Source organism: Pinus tabuliformis, chromosome 6 (assembly GCF_031772625.1).
Source record: "Pinus tabuliformis cultivar Carrire ecotype Pingquan chromosome 6, CPIR1, whole genome shotgun sequence".
NCBI lineage: Eukaryota > Viridiplantae > Streptophyta > Pinopsida > Pinales > Pinaceae > Pinus > Pinus tabuliformis.
Window position 1 is genome coordinate 794,397,057 of NC_142292.1, and position 11,808 is coordinate 794,408,864.

The 11,808-nt window shown below is 33.5% G+C and overlaps 1 pseudogene; it reads right to left on the reverse strand.

Moving 5' to 3' along the window:
- The window catches only part of LOC149261185 (organic cation/carnitine transporter 4-like), a 144,639-nt pseudogene extending 132,986 nt beyond the window's left edge, over positions 1-11,653 (reverse strand).
- Between the last annotated feature and the right edge of the window lie 155 nt (positions 11,654-11,808).

Consider the following 11,808-nt stretch of genomic DNA (forward strand, 5'->3'; position numbering starts at 1 on the left):
ATGTAATAAAAATTATTGAGGAGGAGGAAGCAGAGCCTTAAATTCAATATAAAAATTGCTAAAGCACCATGTTTAAACAGGGCCATCTCTACATACCTGAAATTGGGATTCCATTTCATTTCTTTAGTGACTACGCTTTGAACAGTAGCAATGTCAACTACTTCTTTCATTCATTTCCCTGCAACAGCCCTTCCTTCATTCTAATAGCACCAAACAATTTACAAGGCAATGAAATGGAATTAGTTCAGCAGACTAGAGTAGAGATGAACATAAATACTAAAATTAAATAAAATTTGATTCATACCATTTCTGAGAGAATACAAGGCCGAAGGAATCAAAGCGACTATCTCCAGCCGCCAGAAAAGTAGGAGAGAGCTGGAAGCAGAGCTATGCCGAGGGAAAAGAAATACAAAGTCCACATGCCAACTCGTCCTCTCTTAGACGGCCCGACGGGTTCAGTTGCCAAAACGAAGGACGACAGCCCAACGCCGCCAGTGCTAATTCCCGTCAATAAACGGAGAATCAAATAAACCCAGAAATTGAGCGAGAAGGCCGTCAAGAAACCGAGGATGGCGTTGCAAACCAACCTCAGCACTCCTTCCCTCCCAGCGAAGAATCAGACAATTGCCCAAATATCCCTGCACCGGCATCAGTAAATAAACATCAAGATCCAATAACTGTAACCAAGCAAATTCTTAACAATTAGAAATTCTTAATGATTAGCGGCAGCAAAGTGCATATAAAGCTTCGGAGGTAAAATTATCAAAATTACCGATCAAACAAGCGATGAAAAACACGGACTGCAGAACCCCAACTTTATATTTATGATCACAAACGAGACCCATTCAGAAACCGTCGAAACTCCGCTCTCTCCGTCCATGGAACACACAGAACCCGTGCTTCATGGAAAGGAAATCGTCAAAGGGTTTCTCTATGTTGCGGTGCCAGTTGGGCTCATAGTCTGCAAAGATCATGACCATCGTCTGAAAGGCCTCGAGAGTCCATTGTAGAGCACAAAATGCTTGAGCTGCCATCGTCCGAACTCTCCCGTCCATTTTTGAATTGAGAGTTCATTATTTTTTGTTCTTTTAAATTTCAATTCTGGCTTTTCTCCTTTTTGGAAAAGGATGGGTTGATGCTTTTTCTTTTTTAAAATTTCTATTCTTGTGCTTTCTATTTTTGAAAAAAGATGTCACGTAAATTTTTTTGTTTCCAATCTTGTGCTTTCTATTTTTGTAAAAAGATGCCACGTAAATGTTTTTTCTGCCAGGTTCATGCTTTTTCCGGTCCACGTTGGGCCGATCCTTTTGTTGTGAGGTTCATTTTGTTGCCATGCTTTTTCTCCACAGAAATATCAAGGCACATCTTTTCCGCTTCAATTTATATTTTGTTTTTATTTATTTGAAGTTTATAATTCAGTGTTCATTTAATTTTTTTGGGAGGTTTGTAGTAGGGTGTTGAAAGGCTTTAGGATCGAAGAGTTTGATGGATATATTATGTTATTTGTTTTTTATTTTATTTCATACTGGTTATATGAATATTATTTTTTATTTAAAATTGCAAAGCCATATGTATTTAGGGTAAGTGTCTTGACCAATTTGCAAAACCTATTTTAATAAGTTTTAAAAAGGGCAAGTGGAAAATTGTGTGCGTGCGAATCTTTACAGTGAGGAGTGTCCTCCTTGATATATAAGAATATAGGAATTAGTGTAGCCATATAAATGAAATGGCTAGCAAACTCAAATGAACATCAAAATGCTCACCTCTCGATATATTTCACATAGCCAAGCCAAAAAAAAAATTATGAACATCTCAAAGCTCGTAATTAAATTTGTATTTAAAACTCATAATTAATTTGTGTCTTCCATTGTGTTATAGTTAGCCCAGTGAAAAAACATTTTTTTATGCTTAATTTGCTAACGAGATGTAGCACTGTAGAAGACTTGAGCAAGTTTTAGCATGCGAGCTTTCCCTCTTTTGCATGGCTACTATTCTCAACGTCCCATTTTGATATGGCTTCTTGAAACTTATGTTTTTTTTCATACCCACATTTTAATTTGATCTTAGGTATGTTCTTAATAATTTTATCAAAGTATGCATTTCACCATGAACATTACACGTGCTTAAATTAAAATCAGATTGAATTAAGTTTATTGCATGTTCCTATTTAATATTCATGCAAACTAGTTTGATGTTCAACCTTTAAACCCGATATTCAAAATGCAGTTTATTTATAGTTCTAGGGATAAAGAAGGAAATGGCATCTCTTACTTTTCTCAATTTCTTCATTGCCACTATTGTGACTATATCACACTATTATATATATATATCTATATATATATATATATATATATATATATATATATATATATATTGACTATATCATACCATTTTTTTTTAGGTTAGTTCTGTCCTGTATCATTAGTTGCTAACAAGTAGATATTTGTGAAGACATTTTCTAAAAATAGTTAGGGAATTAATTAATTCACTGGAAATACTATAACTCTAAATGTAGAGAGTTATAACATTATTGACTATGTGAAAGTTAAGATTCAACAGTAAAATTTGATAGAAAGCAATTGCAGCGTGGATGGGCTTTAATTGATTAAATTTACAAAATCATTTTATGGCTTATTTTCTACCTCATCTTACAGGTGGGATACAAAGATTTACTGAGATTTGGAGTACCAAAACCATTATTTTGAGTTGGAGAGCTCATACACCATTGATAATGTGAGGGAAAATATTTGACACAATGGTATACATCTTTCTTGGTGATGTTTAATCTTTCTAGCAAGCAAGTAGAGGATGGTTGTTGCTTAGGTTATTATAACATCTAAAATGAATCAACTCTTCACTTGGTTTTGTGTCTGAGAGATAAAAATCCATATCATGGTCAAAACTACAAATAGGAAGACAATTACTCTTGAGGTTGAGAGGTTAGATACCTTTAACAAAGTTCAAGCCCAAGTTCAATACAAGGAAACATTTTCTTGAGATTGTAAAAGATTGATATTTGTTAGAAAGAAGTGAGAAGATGATTGTGCCAATTATAAAATTTATAAGAATCTATACTACTTATTTTCCTTAATCTTCAAGGAGGTAAGAGGGACAACAATATTTAATTTATTGCATTCTCTTGTGAAGACATCAATCCTTTCTAAGCACCAACTTATAGTAATTGTTGGCTCCAACATTAACTCAACCTTCAATAAACCAGGACATGGACTTCAAATCAAGCCTGAGCTAGATATTCAAAGAAATAACTCATCCCTAAAACATGGCCTTCAAACATGAGAGCATGTCCTTTGAAACTTGGCCTTCAAACCACATAACTCATCCCCTTAAACTCGGCTTTCGAAATGAAAGTATTCATCCCTGAAAAACATAAATCAAACATACAAAAATTCCTCCCCAAGGAAAAATCCAAAAATCCTTCAAAATATTTGCCAAAGACCTTCCATAGAAAACTACTTCAACACAGATGCACTTCACTTCTTCTTAGTTCATGAGGTATGAACTTCAGACCTTCTCCCTGACTCTACTAAAACTAGAACTAAATTATTGATTCGAGTGGTTAGAGAAGCTCATTTTCACACCTATTTATTTGTGTTTAGATTTTGGGTTAGGGTTGACTTGTCCACTAGTTGGGATGACTTGTTCAACTGGCATAACATATAGTGAGTATCAAAAAATTCATTTATCCTCAACTTTGAGTTATAAAGAGTGCCATATATAATTGGAAAGGTCTTGGAAATAAATTTCTAACCATATATCTTATGCTCCCATTTGAGCCAGGTATTTGGAGAAAATTAACCTTCGAAGATAGAGTACCTAATCAGTTGGGTCATATTGAAAAATATTTGATATCTCCTCATTCCTATGGAATTAGAAGGAGTTCCATATACCGTTGGAAATCTTTCATAATATCTTATTGGACTATGTAATTTCCTATTTCATTTGGAAAACCTTTCAGATCAAAAACAACTATTTTCAACACTCACCAATTCTAAGTTAAACAAATGAACAATATTATATTCTACATGCGTTGTGATGTCCATATGAGTGAGCTAGTAATAGATCTAGTTTTATGGTGATTGGCTTGCAAATACCCATAAGATGAAATTTCAAATGTCAGTGGAACGAGATTATCCTTGTTCATGTTCCAATTTTCTCTCTTCCATTTGGTTACTGCCATTTAATGGGGATTACATTTGTTATAATTCTCGACCCCATTACAAGCAGCTTGTCTGCCATAACACTGATACCAATATTCTTCGTCATGATTTGGCCTTTCTTTCCTCCATCCCAAGTTACCAAACCCTATATTCACTACGATGTTCATATCATCTAACCTCATATCGAACTCATGGATTCCATGCTGAAGAAAAGCAAAATCCTTTTTCATATATGCATTATAATCTAAAGGTATAATTTAGTGGAGGAAACCAACACATTGATTTGAAGAAAATAAGAAAATAAGCATGAATGGGAGAGATGTTGGCCTCTAAAGGTTGAGAGAAGCAACTATGGTGATGGGAAGCATTTGATCTTAAAATGAAACATGGGCCTAGAATGTAAGGCCTCAAAATAAACAGTCATGTCCAGTGATTCCCAACAGCGTAAGGCCCACCACCCTTGTTGCTATGCTACTTCTTGATGCCATTGATCCTACTCCAAAATTGTACACCCCTTGGGTTTAAGCTCATTTTTGAGAAATTCCTAGTGGTGGTGCTAATCTATCTTTCCTCCTCTTTTTTGCTCCACACATCCTTGGCTACCACCCTTGAATCTTAATCAAGTGCTCAATATTTAGCTAAAAAATAAAAGTTGTCATAATGGCTCAAAACCTCAATGACCGTGCCCATCTCAGAAAAAGGATCTGAACGCAACTCGTTTCACTGAAAATTGAGTTTGTATGAGGAAGATATCGCGTTCTGTCCGCTTTGCCAAACAAAAGAAATAAAAAAAAATGCATAGTCAACAGTCTGTTGACGTGGCAAGTGATTGTGCAAGGTCAACATTGGTCAACAATCCAATTAGGCTTCGACAAGTGTCATATTTTGGTTGGTTATCAAATGTGGTGATGTGGCATGATTTGTTTGGTTAATGGAGGACCAATGAGGAGGGGACAAGTGGCAAGCCTGGAAGTCGCCACATGTCCCTCCCCAGAGGGCAGCTGAATGCGCAGTGCAAATTTTTTTCTGGCACACCAGGGGGTCAAACACGGGACCTGTACCGAACAACCGCAACACATTTCCATTACACCACTGCATTACAACTTAACCGTTATGTTTACTGCACCTATTTCAAGTTTAATGTAATGAAAGTTGGGGGTTAGGAGGGCCAGTCCGCAGGCTGACCCTCCCATCTAAACGCTCTGTTGGTGGTTACGGTTATATGTATTCAACAGTCACCATAAAATGTGCCACATAAACCATAACCATTAGCATTATGCCATTGCATGTGTCTACCTCCAAGAACGCCACTGAAGTTAACAGTTAGTAAAACTGCAGTTTGTGTTAATCACGTTTAGTGGTTAATTAAGCACATTTTAAAATTAATTAATTCCAGATTAACTTGGCGAAAATTCTGGTAGACCTTTAAAATTGGTGCCAACTCCAGTTTTAGTAAATTATATAAATGATTTACTAAAGTGTTACAAACCCTAAACCCTAGACCCTAACTATTTTATAAGATTTTAACAAGCATTTTGTAAGTTTAATTTAGGTGTTTATGAAAAGAATTTATTAAAGTGTTATAAACCTCTAAAACCTAAAACCTAAATGCTAAACCCTAAACATCAAACCCCCAACCATAAACTCTAAACACTAAGCATTTTATAACCTTTTAAAAAGTGCTTTGTAACTTTTATTTAAGTGTTTATTAAAAGAATTTATTAAAGTGTTATAAACTCTAAACCCTAAAACCTATGTATTTTATAACATTTTAAAGGGAATTTTCTAACTTTTATTTATGTGTTTATTAAAAAAATTTACTGAAGTGTTATAAACCCTAAACTGTAAACCTTAAACCCTAAGCATTTCATAACATGTTAAAATTTATTTGTAATAGTTATAAACCCTAAACCCTAAGCATCTTACAACATTTTAAAAAGAGTTATGTAACTTTTGTTTAAGTTTTTATTAAACGAATCTACTAAAGTGATATAAACCCTAAACCCGACACCCTAAACCCCAAAGCCTAAACCGTACACACTAAACTGTAAACCATATGAATTTTATAACATTTTAAAAATTGTTATGTAAGTTTTATTTATTTTTTTATTAAAATCATTTACTAAAGTGTTATTAACATAAACCCTAAATCCCAAACCCGAAACACCAACCCTAGATCCTAAAGTCTAAAGCCTAAACCCTAACATTTTATAACATTTTAAAAATCATTTTGTAACTTTTATTTAAGTGTTTATTAAAAGAATTTACTAAAGTGTTATACAATCTAAAACCTAAACACTAAACCCAAAACCCAAACCTCATACCCTAAAACCTAAACCCTAAACCGTAGTCCCTAAATCCCAAACCCTAAACCCTAAACCCTAAGCATTTTATAACATTTTAAAAAAAATTGAAACTTTTATTTAAGTTTTTACTAAAAGAATTTACTAAAGTCTTATAATCCCTAAACCCTAAACCCTAAACCTTAAACCCTAAACCCTAAACCTTAAACCCTAAACCCCAAACCCTAAACCCTAAAACCTAAAATCCAAGCATTTTATAACATTTTAAAAAGTGTTTTGTAGTTTTCATTTAACTGTTTATTAACATAATTTACCAACATGTTATAAACCCTAAACCCTAACCCCTAAAATCTAAACCCCAAACCCTAAACCCTAAATTGTAAACCAGAAGCCCTAAACCATAAATGTAATCTCTAAACCCTAAACCGTAAACCCTAATCCCTAAACCTTAAACCCTAAGAGTTTTATAACATTTTAAAAATATTTTGTTACATTCTTAAACCTTGCAATCCTTGTAGTTCTTCTATAGTATTTTTGTAGTCATATTTCTAACCCACCCAATTGCAAGATTTCTAGCAAAAGGTGGGGGGTTGTGTGTAGATTGATTGTGCCTAATGATTAAGAACATGTGTTTCTTCATGTGAGGCCACATGTTCAAATCTAGAGGGGGGGTATGTACACCACAATAGATTTTAGCAATGAAATCGCTACATGAAGACAAACCCTTTGTCACACAAACAAGGTGATCTTGCACATCAATCTGGTGTCCAGGCTTGACCATGACCTTAAAATTAGATTATCGTTATTATTTATCTAGCCCCTCCTAAAAATACATTGTCATATTTCATATTATTATCAATATATATAATGGATATTTACATTAAAGTCTTTAGAAATTTGTTCCAGAAGGTGACGAATTGCCTTCAAATATTGAATTTTGCTACCTAAATTTTATAGTTATGTAATTTAGTCAAGGAAAGATTGAAATCGTTATATATAACCATCACACTTACTATGAAGGATGCCATCCACAAGAATGTGGGAAAGTCTAACACCCTCCTCCCGTATCTACCCAAGTAACCGATCAGTCAGGCTAAATATGCGACGAGAGGCCACTATGATATTATTTGACCTCCTAAGTCATGCTAAGAAAGTGGAACCAATAGAAACACACCATACATACATCCAACATCAGCATTAGGACCCTTAGGAACCAACCCAACCTTTTTGCCAACTAGCACCACGGTTCCACTGAAATTTTGGACTACATGACCTCTCGCTCTCATGTTGTGGGCATGGTAGAGTCCAGGGACCTCTGAACACTCTCACAGGGACTATTTTTTTAGTGTTTTGCAAGCATCCCTGATATTTGAGCCACTTTTTCGAGCCCATCGCCCAAGTCACTGCCCAAAATTGAATCACATCTTTAGAACAATAAAATAACAAGGAAATGACAATATAAATGTAATCAATTCAATATGATCTTGACTGCACCCCTACTAACCATAACAAGAATTCCATTAAACATATCATGAATATGTAGTCTACACGTGTAAATAACATATCTTAGCATAAGGGTCTAATAATTAGGTGAGAATCGCTATGAAACATTGATGCCTCAACATGTTAACTTCCATTGTTAACATGTTGAAAAGTGGTTAAGATTCTCCCCTTTTCCCTTGTCTACTAGACTAGAAAAACGCTAACGCACAAGAAGACTTACACCGAGTTGACCAGTTTAGATACTAGCATAGGCACTGATCTAATAGGTTCCCTCAAGTTTCTCTTGTCGGACGAATCATATTTTCCATCTTGCCTTAGCTCAACATATGAAATTCCCAAGAGAAACAAGGAGACTTAATATTAATAGGTCAATTTATTCATGAAAAGATTTGATTGAATTAATATTTTCTTATATAATAATGTAGTGATTGACTCGTGTTCATTTGTTTGAAATGTTATATTTTAAAATAGTTAAATATATTTATTTTTAAATATGTGTTATGATAATTTGCATTGACAATTTAAAAAGCTCCTCCTTGCTTCGAGATCATAATCTCTACTAATAGGGCCAACCACGTGAAGGTGTAAACTTAAATGCCCCAAAAACTTTGCATTGTTGATATGGGCTCTTTTACATATCAACATGGAGAGATGATTTAATATATTGATTTAATATGTTAAACCGTTAAAGATGTTAATGGATATTTTTTTTAAACATATTAATTTATCAACATTAATGAAAATAAATTATGATAAAATTTTTTGCATTAATCACATTATTATTGGTGTGGTAGTAATATTTACTAAAAAATAGTTACTAATTATGTTTTTTTTTTTTAATCTTAAAATATTATGTGATCAAAAAATTTATGTTTTGTTTCAAATGTTGGAATTAACTTATTAACCTTTAAATGACAAATGAAAATACAATTAAAAAATAAAAAATAAAAAATACAAATCTCATTATAATTAAAACTCAATATAATAAATAAACATTAAAATATTATACAATAAAAAGATAAGGCTTAATTAAATCTATATAAAATACACATACAATTTTATAATAAAATTCATGGCTAATACAAATCAACATAAGAAACATAAGCATTCATTGACAAAACATTCTGTAAACATGCTTAATCAATTTCAAATAAGAAAAGATACAATATACAATTTCAAATGCAATGGAATATAAAATTTAAACACATAGATTCACAAAAAATGAGAAAACTACCTACACATACAAACATTTGACAAAAACAGTTTCTCACATGTATATGCAATTTCAAACAACACCTCGAATACAAATTTAAATAAGAAAATATACAATTTTTAACTTTTAAATATCAAACACAAAATACAAATTCAAATAGAAAAACACATAATATACAATTCCAAATAAGGAAATACACATTACACAATTTCATGTCAATACAAAAACAAACACTCAAACATGCCATTACAACATTAAATAAGCAAACCCAAAATATAAAACCTACTACACAATATTTATGTTATAAAATTAATTGCAATCACAATTCTATACAACAAACACACTATCACCATTTCAAGTCACCTCTAATACAAATATTCATAAATAAGAATTCACTCACATACACACACACACATATATCTAATTTCAAATAAAGAAACATACAAAGTACATGTTGAGATAAACAAACATGCAATATACAAATTCAACTAAACACACAACATAGAATTTGAAGTCAATAAAAGAAAACACTAAAATATGCTTATGCAACTTTAAAGAAACATAATTTAAATAAAATATATATTATGAATTATGATTATATGTAATGATATAATTAATTTGAATTTTAAAATGTATGAGAGGCTTTTCTAGCAGCTGTGTGAAAAATATAAAAAAAAAAAATTTTAAAATGTATGAGAGGTTTCCGAGCAGCTGTGTGAAAAATATAAAACAACAGATCTAGAGGGCCATTATGTGGCTTAAACTATCCTGGGAAAAAATAGTAGGAATGATAGAGGGACTAGCTAATACTAGACCAGACTTGGAGGGGGGCATTGAATACCCAAAGAAGGGGAAGGTTGTAATGTAACTGATTCCAGGGGATTGAAGCTAAAAAGGGCTATACATATATAACAAAGAATTCCCAATTGATGCTAAAGAGCTGAGCTGGATTGGATTATTATTAATGTAAAAGTTGAATAAACTAGTGATGGTAAGAAAAAAAGAGCAACTCACATAACATAGCTATATGTATGTATTATTAAGTTTAATAATCCTGTTAAAAGAAAGGAAGGCTAACTGCAAGATGATATAAGTGGGAAGTTGGTTCCATTAATGAGTTTGAGTAGTTAAGCTGAATCTGAATTGAGAGACATGCTTACACAGGTGGATAGAAATAATATGGTTAAAATTATGGAGGAAACAAAGCATTAAATGAAAAATTCATTGGTATGGTGGACACATCCATGGCTCGTAAAGGAGGAAAAAGAGCATTAAATTCATACCGGGTAATATAAATAAAGACGAAACAGAGCCTTAAATGAAAAATTCATTCCATTTAATAGAGGTGGTATGGTGGACACATCTGAGGAGGAAACAGAGGCTTAAATCCATGGCTCATAAAATTATTGAATATGAAATAGAGCCTTAAATCCATGTCTAATACACTGGGAAAAAGGGTACAATTATTGAGGATACAATCCTTAAATCCATGCCTGTGCACTCGGCACAAGGGTAAAATTATTGAGGAAAATAAAGCCTTAAATCCATGGCTGATGCTTAAAACAATACACAACTAACAAGTTATACCAAAATGGGAAAAAACAACAACCAAACCACAGGTTATAGGAACAAAGAACACAAGAGACAACCATGGGCCAAACTAATAAAGAAAAAGAGGTTTTATACAGGGAAATTACAAACTAATAAAATCCAAATAATACAGAGACAGTGATGCTTGAATTCCTAGGGGAAAAGATACACTGTTCAAGCTAGAGTGCAAGACATAGCAATGAAAAAAAATAGGATTTATTGAGGAGGAAGTAGAGCCTTAAATTCAAAATAAAAATGGCTAAAGCGCCTAGTTTAAACTAATAAAAAAGACACAAATACCTGGAATTGGGATTTCATTCGATTTTGTTTCTTTAGCTAGATAGACTAGGCTTAGAACAACAACCACTTCTTTTCTTCTTTCATTTATTTCGCTGCAACACCAGCCCTTCATTTTTACAATGCACCCAACAGAAACACAAGGTTATGAAATGGAATTAGCTCTCGCAAAGGTGAACATAATAGACACTGAAATGAAATTAAATAGAATTGAATTAAACCTAGAGCTGCATTCCAGACTACTGTCGGAAGCAGCTCACATGTGTATATAAATATCAAGTTATACACCCCCGCCATACCGAATATTCCGACGACTCCACTCGCTAACTGCACGCCAGTGAAGAATCCCATGTGACCAGTGTTGGATCGAGATTCGAACCCTAAACATTGAGTACCATCGACGTCAAGCTTCCCAACAGACTAGCCAGTCCGCTCAACAGCATGGTGGAGACGAGCATCGCCCTTCTTTCGAATTTGTCGAGCATAGCTGCCGTGAGGGCATAGGTAGGTATTTCTGTGATTGCATTGAGGAAAACACACACATATAAATTAGTACTCAGATTTACCATGTTCAGGCTTAATCCATAATACCCTGCACCACATACGAATCATAATACCCTACACCACATACAAATCAGATGAACCCTATTAAAACCATCCTCATACACGTCACGGGCGACTTGAATACGTCCACCAGGCTTCCCGATGGTTCCTCAGGCTCTGC